This window comes from Centruroides vittatus, unplaced genomic scaffold, assembly GCF_030686945.1.
Source record: "Centruroides vittatus isolate TY-2023 unplaced genomic scaffold, ASM3068694v2 contig_613, whole genome shotgun sequence".
Classification (NCBI taxonomy): domain Eukaryota; kingdom Metazoa; phylum Arthropoda; class Arachnida; order Scorpiones; family Buthidae; genus Centruroides; species Centruroides vittatus.
The window spans coordinates 1-17,517 of NW_027122374.1; the positions used below are offsets into that span (position 1 = coordinate 1).

Genomic DNA, 17,517 nt, shown 5'->3' on the forward strand with positions numbered 1-17,517 from the left:
AAGATAAGTGCTGGAATTTGCATATTTAACTGGCAGTTCTTACACACACACAGTAGTAATGTTTTTGACTGTCAGCTTACAAATTTTACTAATTGATTACTTTTTAGTGTGAATTAGTCTAAAATGAAAATCTTTCCGATTTGACTAATTAAAAGAGGATTCATTTTCAGATATTGTCTAAATTTCAAATGTCTTTCTCTTTTAAAAAGGAAAGATGATGATATCATATAGATTATCTTGATATTGGAACTTTTCAGATAAACTAGATATTAAATCTAAAATTTAAAAAGTGATTTTTGTAAACATCAGAAGATTAGGATATTTCCAGGAGGAAAAAGGTTCTATTTATCATAACGGAATTATATATTTGACTTAATTTTGTTAATACACGAACATGTATGCACATACAATAAATTATATATTACAATGAGAAGAATTTTTTCAAACTTTCCATTGTTAAAGCTGTATTCATATTACATAAACAAGCAAAAATTTAATGTTCTCACAAAATGCATTTTTGTAGTATAATTAGTTTGAATATTTAAGTTTTGTTATTTAAGATCAAGGCTTTTTGGGCTACAATTTGAAAAAAATTGTAAACGTATAAACTCCCACTGTCATCTAGTTGTCTGTCCGTCCTTAATCTCGAGAACAGAGTTAGATAGGTGTAAGATGAGTCCAGATATGGAAACCTTTGGTGCAGGAGGCCTTGTTTAACTATATAAGAACTTCCGATTCAAACCCCAAGACATGTTATTTCAATTCAAAAATTTTCTCTTGAAAGGTGTTAGATAGATGACTGGCACAACTCTATTGTTAAAGAAAAAGTATGATGTACAGAAGCAGGCCACTACTAATTTGAGGTGGAGAGCATATATTTTAAATGAAATAAATTAATAATATGATTAAAAATTGCAACTTGTCATTGTAACAATGTCACAGTAAATAATTACTCATTATATATAGATTTTACACTTTTAAAAGTGTATAAATCATTCCTATTTTGTATATAATTCATTAACAAGTTTAAAAAAAACAAACAGTATTTATAGGAATTATTCAAATATTGAGTAATTTTATTTCTGAAAGATTTTCTTTTACAAGGTAATATAAAATTGAATTTTATATACAATTAATAGATCAAACATTAATAAATAATAATTTTGCTTTTATTTTTTTTATTTAGTTTGGCATCTGCATCATTTCTGCCAAAATATTTTAGTTCCAAATGGAGTTTTTCTCGCTTCCAAGTGCCTGGTGGAGCTTATTGCATTTGTGCTTTTGGGACTGACTCAAATTCAGTAATTGGTAAGTATTTTTTGATGAAATTACATTAACAGTGAATAGCAAACATAGAACTGATTCTGCTTGATAGGTTCCTAGATGTATAGTTCAGTGGGTATGCCAGACAGAATTATTTTCATATAGAGAGAGAGGGGGTCCCATTGTCTGTTATAATTACAGTCAATGCTAGAATCTAAGCAATGAGAGTCAGGAAGGCTTGAATTGCCCTTCTAAGTTTGAATCTGCCAGACTCAGATCATTCTTGGTTTAGCTAGAAATCGTGATGTATGAGAACTTGGCTACTCAAGGTTGAACTACAGTCTCTAATATTCTATAATGCCATTTAGTGAGGCAGAGTTTATTTCAGAGTATAATGTGAGACTTATCTGTAGATATTTCATTGCTGTTGTGATTATTTATTTTTACTTTTTTAGATTTATAAGAGAAATGTTTTTTCTCCTCAAATAACAAACTTCTTATAATTTGATTAACATTTTAAAGTTGGAAAACTTCTTTCACATCAAAAGCCATTCATGTTGAATTTACTATTTGATGACGTCAGAATAAATGATGTTTTTACATCAGTTAATATTTACTTTTTCCAGTTATCACTATGATAACAGTTGGGTTCCACTTACCTCATAAACATTTTCCTTTTCTGAATAGTGTGATGTCATGCTAGCAACTAGGGTTTGCAAATTTACCACCTTTTTTATCATTGGTAAAATGGTAAATTTTCAAAATGTTGTTAGTTTACTGGTAATTTTTAAATTTCAAAGCCAAATGCAACAAATAGTACACTAGTGATAGTTTAGTTGTCAACTCATTGGTGAGTTGGCAACTAAACAATTTTTAGTGCTTTATCAATTGAATTTCTTTTTTTCTATTCTGAAAAGGAAAAGTTTTGCTTCCCGAAAATTAGAGTATGCCATAATTAGTTGCTAAGATTAAAAAACGGTTAGTATGAGCACTTACATTAAAAGAAATATATTCCGCTTTGTGAACTAAAATGTTAACTCAACTAAAACTACTAGCTTTTGCAGTCTAAGCATTATGGTTTAAGAAATAAATTGCCAAAATGTCAAGCATAATATTGTAATACGATACTTCACAATTTGTAAAGAACTGTAAAGTATAAATAAATTAGACCAACCCAAAATGCATATGATGTAATTTTAAATAAAATCAATTTGCCAATGATATTGCTGTGAGATTGGTCTACCAAAAGTTTTTGGATTAGAGACTAAATTCGTAATAATAATATAACTGTAAAGTAATAATTTAAAAGATAATGACATGAAATACTTTTATGATTTAAATAATTTTTAACACTTTTGTCTTTAATATATAAAAATATATAGATGAAAGGACACACAAATAAATATTTGGCTTTGAAAAATTATTAAATCTACGAGGGCTATTTTTTAAATAAGGTCCGTTTTTTAATAAGAAAAATACTGTAAATATCATTAAAATATATTTTTTTCTATATTCTACATACTTTTATCTACTTTTCTACATAATTTCCATTTTGTTTAAACATTTGTCATACCGCTCAACAATTTTTTGAACTCCGACTTCAAAGAAATCTGCCGCCTGTCAAGAAGCCCAATCCACGACTGCAGTTTTCACTTCTTCTTCGTCGTTGAAATGTTGACCACCAAGGAACTCTTTTAAGTATCGAAACAAGTGAAAATCACTGGGTGCAAGGTCTGGACTGTGTGGATGATCGTATCGAGTCAAAACAATAAAGCACTGCCCAATTTTTTTGTTTTGTGATCATCAGAAAGCAGTCTTGGAACGCACCGAGAAAACAATTTTCGATAACTCAGTTTCTCCGAAACAATGGTATACAAAACTGATCTTGAAATCTGTGGAAATTCAATTGATAACGTTGAAATCGTGAATCGTCGGTCCTCTCGAATTTTGTTATCCACATCACGAACCAAATCTTCAGAAATCAGAGAAGGTCGACCAGGGCATGGCTCATCATGCACATTAACTCGCCCATCCTTGAACATTCTTACCCATTTTCGAACTTTACTGTCACTCATAGCATTATTACCGTAAACTTCACAAATCTGACGGTGAATTTCCACTGCTGCCAAGTTTCTTGCATTCAAGAATCAAGGACATTAATAACAGATCGTATCTCACAGTCGGCGGGAGACTCAATTTTCTTAAACATTTTAAACTTTTACAGCTCAGCATACAGACAGGCGATATGGCTGCAAATGGCATCAAAACGCGCGCCAAGCTTGCTCGGAGCAGAAGCATATGCATACTGCCGTGATTGCGCATTATTCTCACTTTTATTCACAAACGGACCTTATTTAAAAAATAGCCCTCGTATATATTTTTTTACCAAATTTATCTGTAAGAAATATCAAATTACCATTACATTTACTGATGCTTTTTTTTTTTTTTAACCTCTTACTGGTAATGCAATCCTTAATGGCAACTACATCACAGATTTGCCACTTATTGCTACAAGTTCTATTATAGAACTTTATAGCCTTTAGTCAAGTCATTTCAAAAACAGAGAAATAGACGAGATTGGTTCCACGTAAGCTAAATATAGAATATAAGAAACCCTAGTTCTAACAATGCAATTAAAATTATTTTAAAATTTTATTTGTTTTAATTGCAATTATTTCAGTGCACCAATCTTTAGTTTTAGTATACTCTTGAACATTTTCATAATTTTAGTGATTTTTGTTTTATATTTGCATGAAATTATGAAAAAGAGATGAGGTAATACTGTAATTGAAGATGATCTTTCCAAAATAATTAATAATAGAAAATTGTTGTGAATGTTTAATTAGTAATTCATAATAGTTTTTATTGTAGGTTAATTACTTTCATTACATTGATTTAAAATCATTCCATTTGAAAACTAAATAATGAAATCAAATACACTGGCTACATTAATTAATAAGGAATTATAGTAAAATTTAGGTCATAAAGTTTTCTATAAACAAGTTTTAAGATAAAAGGAAAGTTATTTCTTATCTTAGTAGTAAAACTGATTGGTGTTATATTTAAAACTTAGTTTGTTCTTTCTCATGTCATTTTAATAAATTTGTTTACTATAAGTATAGATATTTTTGTGCTTTTGATCTAAAATGTCTGTGTATAAATTACAAATATGTCTTTAATTTGCTATAAATAAAATAATATAAATAATGCTTCTAAAGCTTTTGTAAAAAGCTGGAAAAATTAACTTTAAAGTATTTTTCAGTTACTACTTATTGTAAAAAATGGTTATAAATATGGTTAAAAAAATACTGCTACTAGTTATTTTTTATTATAGATTAATCATCATTAATCTGAGATTTAAATCATAATCATATTATATTTAGAAATTATTAATATATTAGTCACTTTCAATTTAAAATATTAGATTATATTATAAATATATTTTAATAATGATGATGATAAATTAAATAACCAGTAATGTATATGGAAAGATAAATCATATGAAAATCAATAATGAAAGATCCTGATGAAAAAAATTTGCTTCAAGTGGGAAATTCACCTGATACAATGTCCTTCAGTGATGTATACCAAACCTCATTTAATAATCTAAGATTCTGGGAATATATCCTGTTTTCTGATGAGATTCTTAACTTTATTCTGCAGTTGCTATTTAGTAGTTTAATGAAAGATGAATTTGGATGTTTTCTAGATCCAAGCACATTGATATCTCTTGGTCACAATATATTTTTATCAAGATAAAGACTTATACTTTTATAAGATTAAGGGCTATGCTTTGACTAATGATTATTTTATTAATAGCCAGATACTGCTGTATTATGTGAATATATATTTTACAATTTTATTTTTTATTTTTTTTTATTTTTAGCAATTTGTGCAGATGGAAGCTACTACAAGTTTGTGTTCAATGCTGCGAAAGGCGAATGCAATCGTGATGTTTATGCCCAGTTTTTGGAAATGACAGATGATAAAGTTTAATTATATGAATAACAGAATTTGATAATTGTTACAAATTCAACTACATATGAAAAGGATTGAATTTCTGTGATCAGTCAGCCATTCATGAACTATGCTTGCATATATTTGCAATTTATACTGAATTTACAATATTTAGTTGTTACAATACTTTATATAATTTGAAAATTTTGCCATTTTTTTTAAACATTGACAAAAAACAATTTTTCCTATTTTTTTTTTCATTGAACCATGTCCAAAAGTAGTTTCATTTAGAACAGAATATAAGGTTCATTCTTGTTAAGAGTTTGTTTTCTAATCAATATTCTTTGTTTGATCATTGATTTAATGTACATATCTTTGTATAAAAGAAAAAAAAACATTAATTGCTTTTGTAATTCTTGACAAGAATCAGAAACATGTCTTTTAGAACAATATCTTAAATCATATTTGTATTATCTCAGAAAAAAGTATCTTCATAAATAGAGAAAGGTTCAGCATGCTCAAAATGTTACTTCAGAAATAGATTTAATACATTGGTATTATTTTTTAAATAATACCAGGAAATTTTTTATTACAGTGATTAAATCATTGTGGTATTTACAGGATGGAATTAATACATAAATACATAATTCTGTTCCAGTGTCGATGTAAATAATTTCATTGAAATAAATGGTGTTTTCCTACATTTGTGTAAAAATGATTCGAGCAAAGTATGTCATACATTTATAATATCTTTATCTTTTATGTGTAGATATAAATAGCAAAGAATAAATATTAAAATAAATTCTAAATTTCATAAATTACAATAATGATATTTAGTTTGCAAATATTTAATTGGCATTTGTATTTTCACTGGTCTAGACAGCAAAAGCCAAAGTCCTCATTAAATTTTTTTATTGTAATTATATAATTGAATATCACAGCAGAAATTAAAATATATACAGTATTATTAACAATTTGCAAATCAAAATAGTAGTAAGTTTGTAAATATCACATCGTATATATTGTAAAGAAAGCACCATCTTTTCAGCAAATTAGTGGAATTGTATCAATTTTTATTTGCACATGCTTATTTTGTGAAATTAAAACACAATAAAATATAAAATTTTAGCTGAATTATTGATTAGAATTTATTAAATTCATAAGTAGAAAATAACTGTTGTAAATTGGATTCTTAAACAAATATTATCAGAAGCAACTCTTGGAAAATTTGGGAAAACAAATTCAAAATTTTCTAAATATGCATAGAAAATCAGAAAAACAAAAGAACCTGTTGCTGAAAACTTCAGTTTTAGTAAAATTGGAGTATAATCTAGTTTAATCAAATCCTTTGTCCATTATGTTAAAATGATAATTGCAATGATATATTAAGTGATGGTGGTAAAATAACAATTGGTTGCTAAAAATGCTGTTTGACAATTTTTGAACCTTACAACATGCTGCATCAAACTAATTATGTAGTTAAACACAACAGAAATATTTGTCTACATAATTAATTATTAAATTCACCCACATGTCTACTTTAAATTTGCTGCTTAAGTTTCTTCTTATATCTATTACATCAAATCAGAAATTATTCATAGTGAATGTTTTAATGTAATAATATAACATTAAAGACACGCTAGAAATAATAACAGCATAAATGAATTTTCCTCTTCTATGTCGGAAACTGTTTTGTAATTTCTTTGTTGCGCAAACACTATTATGTATGACAAATTTAAACACTTGGTGTTTTTTTCATCTGTATTTAGTTGAGACGCATATTATATTACACATTTCGGGCTTGTTCTGCCCCTCATCAGCCAACTAAAACAATAAAAAATTCATACGATAAAAAAGAGAAATATACATGAATATAAATAAAAATTTTATACAAAGCAGAAAACAGAACGGCAGTGTGCAACAAATAAATGAATTTATTTACACTTTTATCAAGATAAAACTATACAATGATAGTATTACATAAATCAAAGTTTTATTTTCGCAGCACCTTGCTAGCAAGTTATATCATTCTTGTGGGTTTGTAGTATGTTGTTTCTATTTATGCAATGGAAATGTTGGAGGGATGTATAACCATAAAAATGCTTTATCCCATCATGTCTAAGACATCAATGTCCATCTTCTGCATCATATTCCTGAATAAATCATTCCAGTCCACAGATTTAGAAATCATCTTTGATGTCACTTCATTATATTTCTTTAGATGCTGCACTTATATTAAACAATATTGTGAAATAATCTTAAATTATGGTGGTAATAATTTTTAACATTTTTGGCTGTTGTTATTGACCTTCACTTTAGTATTTTATTAGTATCATTTTGTATTTATTCTACACACTTTTATTTCACAAGTTTTATTTTTTTGTATATTTTTGCATTTATCTGTCTATTACTTAAAAGTATGGCAATGATGACATTTAAATATTTTTTAAATTAAAATTTAAGTACCAGAATGCATTTAAATTTTCTATTCTTTTTCAATGAAACCGACATTTAATTTGTATTTTTGCTGAAGATGGATAAAAACTGGTGAAAACATCAGAAATTAAGATGATTAATGCAATTTAAGATTATTTCTAAGTGTCATCTTTATATTTCCTTTTTATTTGGAAATATTCTGAAAATAAACTTTGATAAATATTTTTAACGAGTCTGGTTAACTTTTAAGTATAGTTCCTGTGATTGCTCTGACTTGCAGCCTGATAGATATCGAAGTTCCACACGAAACCACCTTGTTTATCTTAACAGAGACAGACAACTTGGCATTTCATAGCAATAACAGCAATAATTTTATAACTACTAATTTTAACGTTTCTTGAAATGAAAACCAGAGGATTCTCTCTGCCTTAAGGAAAATTTTATAGCAGAAGAATTTAAAGTTTTACCATCTTTCACTGATAGAACCAAATTTTTGTGCTAAAAACTTGCTTCTAGGCTCCTACCATTTTTTTGAAAGGGGCCAGAACTCAATGTATTAACAAAAAATGTGATTACCTAAACCAGGGATGGGCAACCTTTATCTACGTAAGGGCCGCATTTCAAAACTTTTGAACTGACGCGGGCCGCACACAAGAGAAAAGAGGGGGGAACTGTCGGTAAATCACAATTCTTTATTCATATATAATTATAAATTAGCATAGGTATACTTAATATAGCTTCTGGCACTGATCTAAACGTAATATATCGGAAATATTCGGTTAAATATCAGTCACTGCTAGTTTTAAATTAGTTTCGATGTATCTGTTAGCCGGTTTCTTGTTTTAATTTTTACTAAATTCATTGGGAAAAAACTTTTCACAAATATAAGTTGTAGAAAATAACGTTTGAATTTTTGTCGAATATCTCATTAAGCTGGGAAATTGATATATTTATTCACGTTTTATGCCACGCGGGCCGCATGCGGCCCGAGGGCCGCGGGTTGCCCATCCCTGACCTAAACAACAGATTAAAGTAAAAAAAAAAAAATGTAGATAGGCTGCTGCAGTACCTCATCCTTTCTATCAGAGTCGATTGCGGGAGCGGTACAGCTGATCTTCCCTGTATTAAGTGAACTTTTGTGACGTCATTGTGTGCAACACTCTTTTTCCTTGAGATGACTCAAGTAAGGTGTATGCATTTTTGCTTCTGTATAATTGTTCTCACGTCAAACAATAAAACCAATAAAAGCAGTACCATTCATAACTTGTGAGATTTCCTTGGATGACATTGTTAGCATTCATGAATACTGTACTGCTGGTGAAGATAGAACCCTCTGGTTCTCACCTCACAATTTGTTTTACTTCAGACTTGTATCCGAAAACATGAACTGACGAGTCATTTGTATAAAAACATACAAATAGAATGTGATACGGTAAATTTTACACTGTTATAGTCACAGGAATTGCACAATCACTTTACTCTGGCTGAGACTTGTCAATATGGTGGCTATGAGGTGACTAATCCCTTTCAGCTTAGTCATTAGTGCCCATACACAGTATATGTATGCACTTTTGCTTTCATCACATAAACTTAGGCCACTATTACCTGTTTTTACAAGTAAACTAATAGGCTTAGTGCTAGCTGAAAAAAAAAACCAGTCAATTTTTTCAGTTTGCCCCTCTAGTCCCCACAATGACTTACTCCTGGCTACAGAACTGCTGTTGATAGTCATAGCAGTTCCTTAGCCAGGAATAAATCATGCCATAGTCACAACAGTTTCAGAAACAACAAAGTATCTGTATAACTGTGCATTTACTTTTTGCTATCTTTTAGTGTTCTTATATAAATTTAAGTGCATAAACAAAATTTTTAAAGAAGCCAGACAATCTGCTGAATTATTGGGCCATGATTAATAAGAGGTTAATTCAGATATAACCATACAGGTTCTGACTGGAAACGACTAAGCACCCAGAGCTCTCCCCATTGGCACTCAGCCAACTATTGATTTACCTTGGCATGGTGTATATGTGGGTATATATATATATATATATATATATATAACATATATACATACATACACACACACACACACCACACACAACTTGAGTTGTAAAATATATTCTTTAAAAATATATATAAAATGTGGCATATTGCATTAAAGTATGTATGATGATACCATTGGGACAGAGGGGACATATTTGCCCAATATTTTTGTACCAGCAAACTATCCCTCTCCCAGTATATTTGTATTTTATACCACACATGACAAATGTTATTTTGTATATTTGTTAGTCAAAACCAGTTTTTAGTTAGAACGAATTTTAACTGGTTGAAACTAGTTTATACTGGATGTCTTTGTTAAAACCCATTTTGTCTAGTTAAAACTAGTTTTAACTCAAATTCATTTTTGACTAACAGTAAATTCTAGTTTTAACTAGACAAAACCCATTTTGTCTAGTTAATTTACTGCTGTACATGTTTTGATTTTAGATAAAACTAGTTTTAACTTTTAACATTAGTTAAAACTAATTTTAGCTACATAAATATGTTTGGGAGAAATAAATAGTTATGTATAGTGATTCGGGGAAAGATGCCTAACATTTTGCTTATGAAGGAAATTATAGCGATAATTTTGGAGGCCTCTAATAAAAATATATTCTTGAGCATGTTTTTCAAATAAAACTTTGGAGTATATGAAAAATAATTGTATATTGTGTTTGCAATGATGACTTTTTTACTGTCTGGCATTTTAGGCATCTCACCCCAAGTATCCGGGTGAGATGCCAAATGCCATTAGGGTAAGATAACAAATATAATTGCATAAAATTAACTTTCAAATATCTTAACCAAATTTAATTTATTGCATATGTAGTACAAAGTACTTCATAGTAAGTATAACAGTGCAGTATAGGTATTGTTAAGTTTCTGCCTGTTCTACGTGCTCTATAGCTAGCTGTAAGCTTTTTTCAGTCCAAAACCTTTTTGAGAAGTCCCTATATAATTTCTATGCATATCCTGCAATAAAATGAGAAAACAAAAATTTATTAAAAAATAGGCATGTTACCCCAAGAAAAATGTGGCATCTTTCCCATTTGTCAGGGTAAGGTGCTATGTGTTCTAGCATGTCCGATCGAGATCGGCGGTAACTCACAATGGAAACTTTAGAACCTGAACTCACACATTAATTGTTTCTAGCATTTTTTAATAAATTTTATTTTAACTTTTAGCTTTAAAATGATTCTAGAAACATTTCACAACAAAAACTTCCTTCTTATCTTGCTTTTATTCTTCTCAGATGTAGAAAACGAGGTAACGGTAGCCAACTACAGCTTTCCTCACTCAATATTGGCCCAACGATTCATCATACAAACACATGACAATATCTAACTTCACCATTTGAAAATATCAAAAAGTAGGCATCTTCCGCTGCTTACCATCTTACCCCGAATCACTCTATAATGTCTTTGTTAAAACCGGTTTTGTCTAGTTAAAACTAGAATTTACTGCTAGTCAAAAATAAATTTGAGTTAAAACTAGTTTTAAGTAGACAAAACAGGTTTTAACAAAGACATCCAGTATAAACTAGTTAGAACACATTTTAACTAGTTGAAACTAAAAACGGGTTTTGACTGTAACATATTCACTCAGAAACATTTCTCATTGTCAGGTTTTTAGTTGTTGTTGGCCCATCCCTCCAATGTTTTTACAGATTGACCCCAATGTGTAATACTGATTAATGGTAAATGTGATGTCACAAGGATCATTCTCCCCTCCTCTTTGTCACAATGCATCTCATTCTGAATTATTCTCCCTCTCCATGAAGTGTGAACACTTAGAGACCCTGATGTTCTAACAAAGATGACAACTAATATGACATCACTTGTGATGGAGGTGTATTTGTCATAATGTGACAATGACATGGGAGGAAGGGGGGTCAGAATGTGGAATTTTAGTATGACATCATTTATGGATGGTCTCTCTAACAAATTGACCTCACCTGTAATGATCTTAATTTATCACCTTTAGCCACTCCATTAGTTAAAATTTTTCTGGATACTGACACTAATATAATGAAATACAGTCAAGCCCACTTACCAGAGCATTGGATAAGAGAGCACTCTCCCATGTTCCTAATTTTCTCCCCTATGTTTTACATTAACAAGAGTCTTGTTAACAGAGTACCAGATAGTAGAGCAGTCTGTTAAATGAGTGACACATTGGAGACATTTTTAGAGCAGCCATTTGCATAAGGGAGCACTATTCTAAGGAAGAAGGAAGATTTATAAGGGTCTATCTTTAATCTTACTGTGCATCACTATCCAGAGCTGATGATGACAGGGCTCTTTGTTGAGCCCTGGTGAAGTCTTCTGTCTTTTTTTTTTTTTTTTAAAGATATCAGACTTATGAAGTAATCTCCTGTAGAGTATACAATGGGCCTTTTCAGGTTGAGGTGGATTTGGCCTAATGGCCCCATGTGTACAATAACAATACAAAATGATAATGAACAGATTTTATTGTACATACAAATGAGAAGCAATTGCACATTAAAAAGGTATCAAAAAATATGTATGAACAAACTGCACATCATGTCCTCATTTTGAAGACAAGGCAAGAAGTGATTAGAGACCAGATTTCAGAGGTCCACATCGCCTTACTTTAAAGTGGTACTGTACTTATTTGTTTATTACTATATGTCCCATTAGAGAGCATTCAGAAATTTGGAGCAAGAATATTCACTTCTTTTGAGTTATAAGTACAGAAATTAGGGCTATCGATTTATTTTACACAATAAATGTCATATTGCGGTTTTATTTTGAATGTTTTTTTATTTTTGTTATTAGGAAGAGTAAAGGGCATTAAAAGAACAAAACAGTAAAGCATCAAAAAAATGAATATGAATTTACATGCATTTGAAAATCTGGATGTGGTCTGGCATCATTAGTCCAGATTTTTAATGCTTCACTGGATTATAAAAATGATTATTAAACTGTATATTAAATACCATTTGTTGCCCTTTTTCTCAATATATATTAACAATCTTCTTTGCTGCCTTAAATCTTATGTTGTAGCTTATGCCAACAATATTAAATTGATATATTCCTATCCAAAGATCCTACAGTATGACATTTGCTTGCTAAAAAATTGTTTGATTCTGCTAATCTTGTGATTATTATACAAAAAACTGTAGTTGTGTTTTGCTTTAATTTGCAATGCTCCTTTACCTACCTTTTCTATTGACTATACTCCTATTATGTTCATCGTTCGAGAATCTGGAAATAAACTTTGATACTAAACTTATGATTAATATTTGGAGACAAAGTTCGCCCATGTAGGTACCACCATTTATTAATTCTGTGTTCCAGACAGACAATACAATCTCGGCGACTGACCGACCTTCCTTTTTAGGCTACTAGCCGCCAAAACGCTAAAAAGTCCTTTAAAAACACAAAAATTTCCAATTAAAAAATATAAAATTTTTCTAAAAAAGGAACTGGTGATACGAACTTCTAAAACTAAACTTATGTTTAAAAATCATATCAATAAAATAATTAAATCACTGGCAATTTTATGACAATTTTGTAAACCTATCATCTAAAAGTGCATTGAGAGTTCTTGAGGATCTCTTTCCAGACCAATCATGGATTTGGCCAGGCCCACAATGGAGACAGTTGGGCAGCGAGGGACGGGGTCCAACGTGTCCAGGATGGATTGCCTGCAAGGTTGCCGACCCTGCCTCAAACTGGGACTTCAAAATAGTGCTTTTACGGCCGTGGCCTTCTGGCTATTTAATCTTTTAAACTTTATACTGGTATGTTATTTATAATAATGATAGAAAAACAAAAACAAATGTATTATACTTATAATACATTTGTTTTGTTTAATGAAATAATAAATGTAACAGCAATTTTTAAAACAAACTAATTTCATTACATTATCAAAAATCATTATTTTAATGCCGAATTTTGCTAAAAATGAAAATTTCTGCTTTGCCAACTTATCTTTACCATTTGCAAAGCTATTTAGTAATAATACAGTAATTTATGAGTTTGCTTAATAACCCGTGAAAGGCCTCACAAAACATTATTTGCTGATATATAGGTACTTTTAGAAAACATTCCAGTAGTTTGACTGAGCATTAAAAAGAATTTGGGTAATATGAAAGCATTTCTACACTGAACCCAGTGTGAAACTCAAAACAAACGTGGTGCTGCTTAGCAATACAGTTGCCAATTGTCTTTCTTTTTTTATGTAGTAAAATTAATATAATTTTTACATTAACAATACATAGAAAAAAATGATTTATCATAAAATATGATAATTATACTACATATTTTACATACATTTTACACAATAAAAAGAGAGAATTTAATAATTGGTTGACGTCAAAATTAAACTGTAAGCAGGTGGAGTCACTGATAGATTTAGTTTTTGCGATTCATAGTACTTATGACTAGCTAGAGATTGAAAATCAGATAATGATGATGCTGAACATAAGTATTTCTTCAAAAATGCAGTTGCATGAATTTCTAAATGAAGGCCTTACTTGTAGAGTCAGGACATTGATACCGCAGTTATTGTCTTCAAACGATCTCATGAAAAAATCTACTGCTTGACGACACATCTCTTTGGCAAAGCATATGAAACAAAAGACAGCATGACTAATAAATACTTTTCTCCACACAGCAGTTAAAATTACTACTAATTCTACTGCAATACTACACCTTTCAATTGAGGTTTGACTAAAAAGTATCATTTTTCAAATGTTTCCATGTTTAGAAAATCTTGTTTATTCTTGCTAAAAAAAATCACAATTTGGATGTTACAAAAGCATTTTGTGGACATCCTTAGTTATTAGAAAACAGTAACAAATTATTGTGTTATTTTCATCTAATAAATATACCTGGTGTTTTAACAAGTTCGATGAAAATTGTAAAAGCCTTACTGTCCTTAAATTCTATTATTATTGTTAATTGTCTACTTGGACTTTAAACACCAGTATAAAGTCCTATTAATAAGTAAAGTCCAAGTAGACAATTAACAATAATATTAGATGAAAATTGTTTACTTTGCTTAACATGTTTAATTAAAAATGTTTCTGTACCTATTTTTTTTCATATTTCAAAAATTTTTAAATTTATTTTTATTATATTACATCATCATAATATTTGTTATCATGAATTAAAAATTGTAAATATGAATTCTTATAAATAAAATTTGAATATTGTGTATCGTTTAAACCTTATTCTTTTAACATGAAATGTATTTCTTTGCAATAATTTGAAATACTATTTAAATCGTTGTTATCAATCTTTGAAACAATTTCATATTTTAATTACAAAAAATTTCTTGTAAAAAATATAATGTTTATTCTATTTTTATTCTATATTTCTATTCAAAATATCTATTCAATATATTATCTTTAATTACATATGTTTTATTTTGGTTCAGTTGTCTAAAAGTACAAAAAAAATGTAGTTACTTTATTTTTTTTTCTATATACAACTAATTTGTATCAGTGTTACTTTTTAACATAAAAACATTAAAAAATGACAATTATGAAATGTTTTTTATGACTATATTAAAATCTCCATTGATGTTATTCTAAAGATTACTCTGTTTTCACAGAATTTAATAAATACAATGTGATCAAACAGAAAATTTACTTGCAAAAAGTAATTTTATAATGCCGGGGAGGAGTTTCAAATGTTGTTCTTAAGTCTGTAATAAATAAATGTTCCAGATTTAAATGCTTTTTGCAACACAACAGGCACAGCTAGCTTATAGAATTGTCAAAACTACTACTTAGATAAATCTTTTCTATGACCCCTTCGTGTAATATTCATCAAAGTAGTTTACACAGTTCTATTATTTAATAATTTTTCATTTACTTGAACTATACAGTTAAAAAAATTTATTATATTGTATAAAAAAAAGCAATACAAGTTATGATTGATCCTATTAGTAAAATTTATGTTATACAAATTCATAAAAAAAATTTTGTTATTTTTATCATTAAAATAAAATCAGAAAAATAAATTTAACATTTTCTTCCAACTGATATAAATATAAAAATTGTTTAAATATATCAATTTAGATACATTTTTAAATAACTTTACATAAAGCTGTGAACAGATTTAAACTGTATTTCAAATAATCTTCATTCCATAAAGCTCAAAAACTTGTCCACGCGTTTATGATCTTCGGGTGACAATGGCAGTGAACTGAAAATAGAACCAAATTTTTTATTCTTTTAGAAAATAAAATACAAATATTTTATAATTAAATCATAATCTGCACATTTAAAAATATTTCTAATTATATTCAAATATGTACTTATTTATTCATTTACATGTTAAAACTAATTTCACATCATTTGTTTTTGATCAGACATGGAAAGTTATAATTAGCATGACAATTTTTCAGAAATGTTATTTTCTGTAAAACTGCTATAAAAAATTTTAAAATGAAGTGTTTAAAGTTGTACATTAGTTATACAACTTTAAACACTTCATGTTGACTTTTTTTTCCCTACAATAAACTTTAAAAAAAAAAACTAACATGCCCTGAAGGTTCTCATAGTAGCAATGGGCAACAATGTGTTGATACTACAGACTATTGACACTTTTGTCTTGATAAACTCAATAGTTGTCACAAAAGTAAAAATTTAGTTAAAACAACTAACAATTGATGAATGCTATTAAGATTCTAATGATTTATAGTTTAATATTTTGTAAAATTGAGAAAAATTATATAAAAATTAACTTACTGTAGATGGTCTTTGAAAGTGTACACAATATGATATATACCATTTGTTATGCACTGTCGAAAATGTTCAATTTCACACATATCTTTATGTTGTTTAGAAATTTTCTCTTTTTCCATTGTCTATAAAAATATAAACATCCATAAACCCCATTATTAAATTAAAACAAAACAATTGCTGGATTATATTGGCTATATTAATGCTACTATTAATAATTAAATGTTAAGTAATTTGGACTAGAGGTAGGAATAGGTGCCATCTTTATCAAGAGATAGCACCTAACACACATCATTTAATTATTAATACTAGCTTTAATTATCTTGATAAGCTAATTCAATTTTTATGAAAACCATGATAAATTACCTCATGAAGAGAAAACAACAGATAAAGTATTTCAGATAACGATCTTTGAACTACACCATATTTATCTTCATTGTAAGAAAAGGAAACTAAATGACAGAGAGCTGAAACAGATAAAACACATTGAATAATAATCATAAATCTTTAAGGAAAATTATAAAAATAAAAAATTTTTAATATCAGAGAAATAAGCTACTGAATTTTTGATTCTACATAATTAAACAAATTATTCACAAATCTTAACACTAAGTCAATAGTCAATGCATCCATTTCAAGTGCATTTAGCTGGCTTTCTTTCATCTGTTTTTGATGTTCCCTACATTTCTGGTTCCATATAATATATAATAAACTTTACAATATAGTGTTACACATATTCCATTTTCTTTTTGAAATTTTGGCATTCTATCAGATTTCATTCAGTCTCTTGAACTGCCATTCCATGTTTTTTTCCCCTATTTCCTATTGCTCAATTATCTTTTCCATTTTGGCTTAATTCCACTCCTGAATATTTGAAATGATCATATACTGTACGTTCTAAATTCCTCTTTTTACTATTACTACTATGTACCAGTACTTCCCTTGCACAAATAGTTCAAAATTAGATAGTAACTTTACTAATGCCAATAGTCAGATACAAAAAAGAAAAGGCAGTTTAAGAGGCTAAATGCCAGTAAGTAAAAAATTTTTGGAATGAATGCTGAATTATTATGCCCTTATATAAAAAATGAATTGAAATT

The 17,517-nt window shown here is 28.8% G+C and overlaps 2 long non-coding RNA genes across 2 annotated transcripts; one reads left to right on the forward strand and one right to left on the reverse strand.

Annotated features, from left to right (window-relative positions):
* Positions 1–1,177: 1,177 nt before the first annotated feature.
* LOC136979348 (uncharacterized) lies at positions 1,178–5,923 on the forward strand. Its single transcript, XR_010881374.1, has 2 exons — positions 1,178–1,308; positions 5,150–5,923. It is a non-coding gene; the product is annotated as an uncharacterized lncRNA (long non-coding RNA).
* A 9,630-nt stretch (positions 5,924–15,553) lies between these two features.
* On the reverse strand, positions 15,554–16,905 carry LOC136979349 (uncharacterized). Its single transcript, XR_010881375.1, has 3 exons — positions 16,784–16,905; positions 16,424–16,542; positions 15,554–15,878 (listed from the first exon to the last, which is right to left on the reverse strand). It is a non-coding gene; the product is annotated as an uncharacterized lncRNA (long non-coding RNA).
* Between the last annotated feature and the right edge of the window lie 612 nt (positions 16,906–17,517).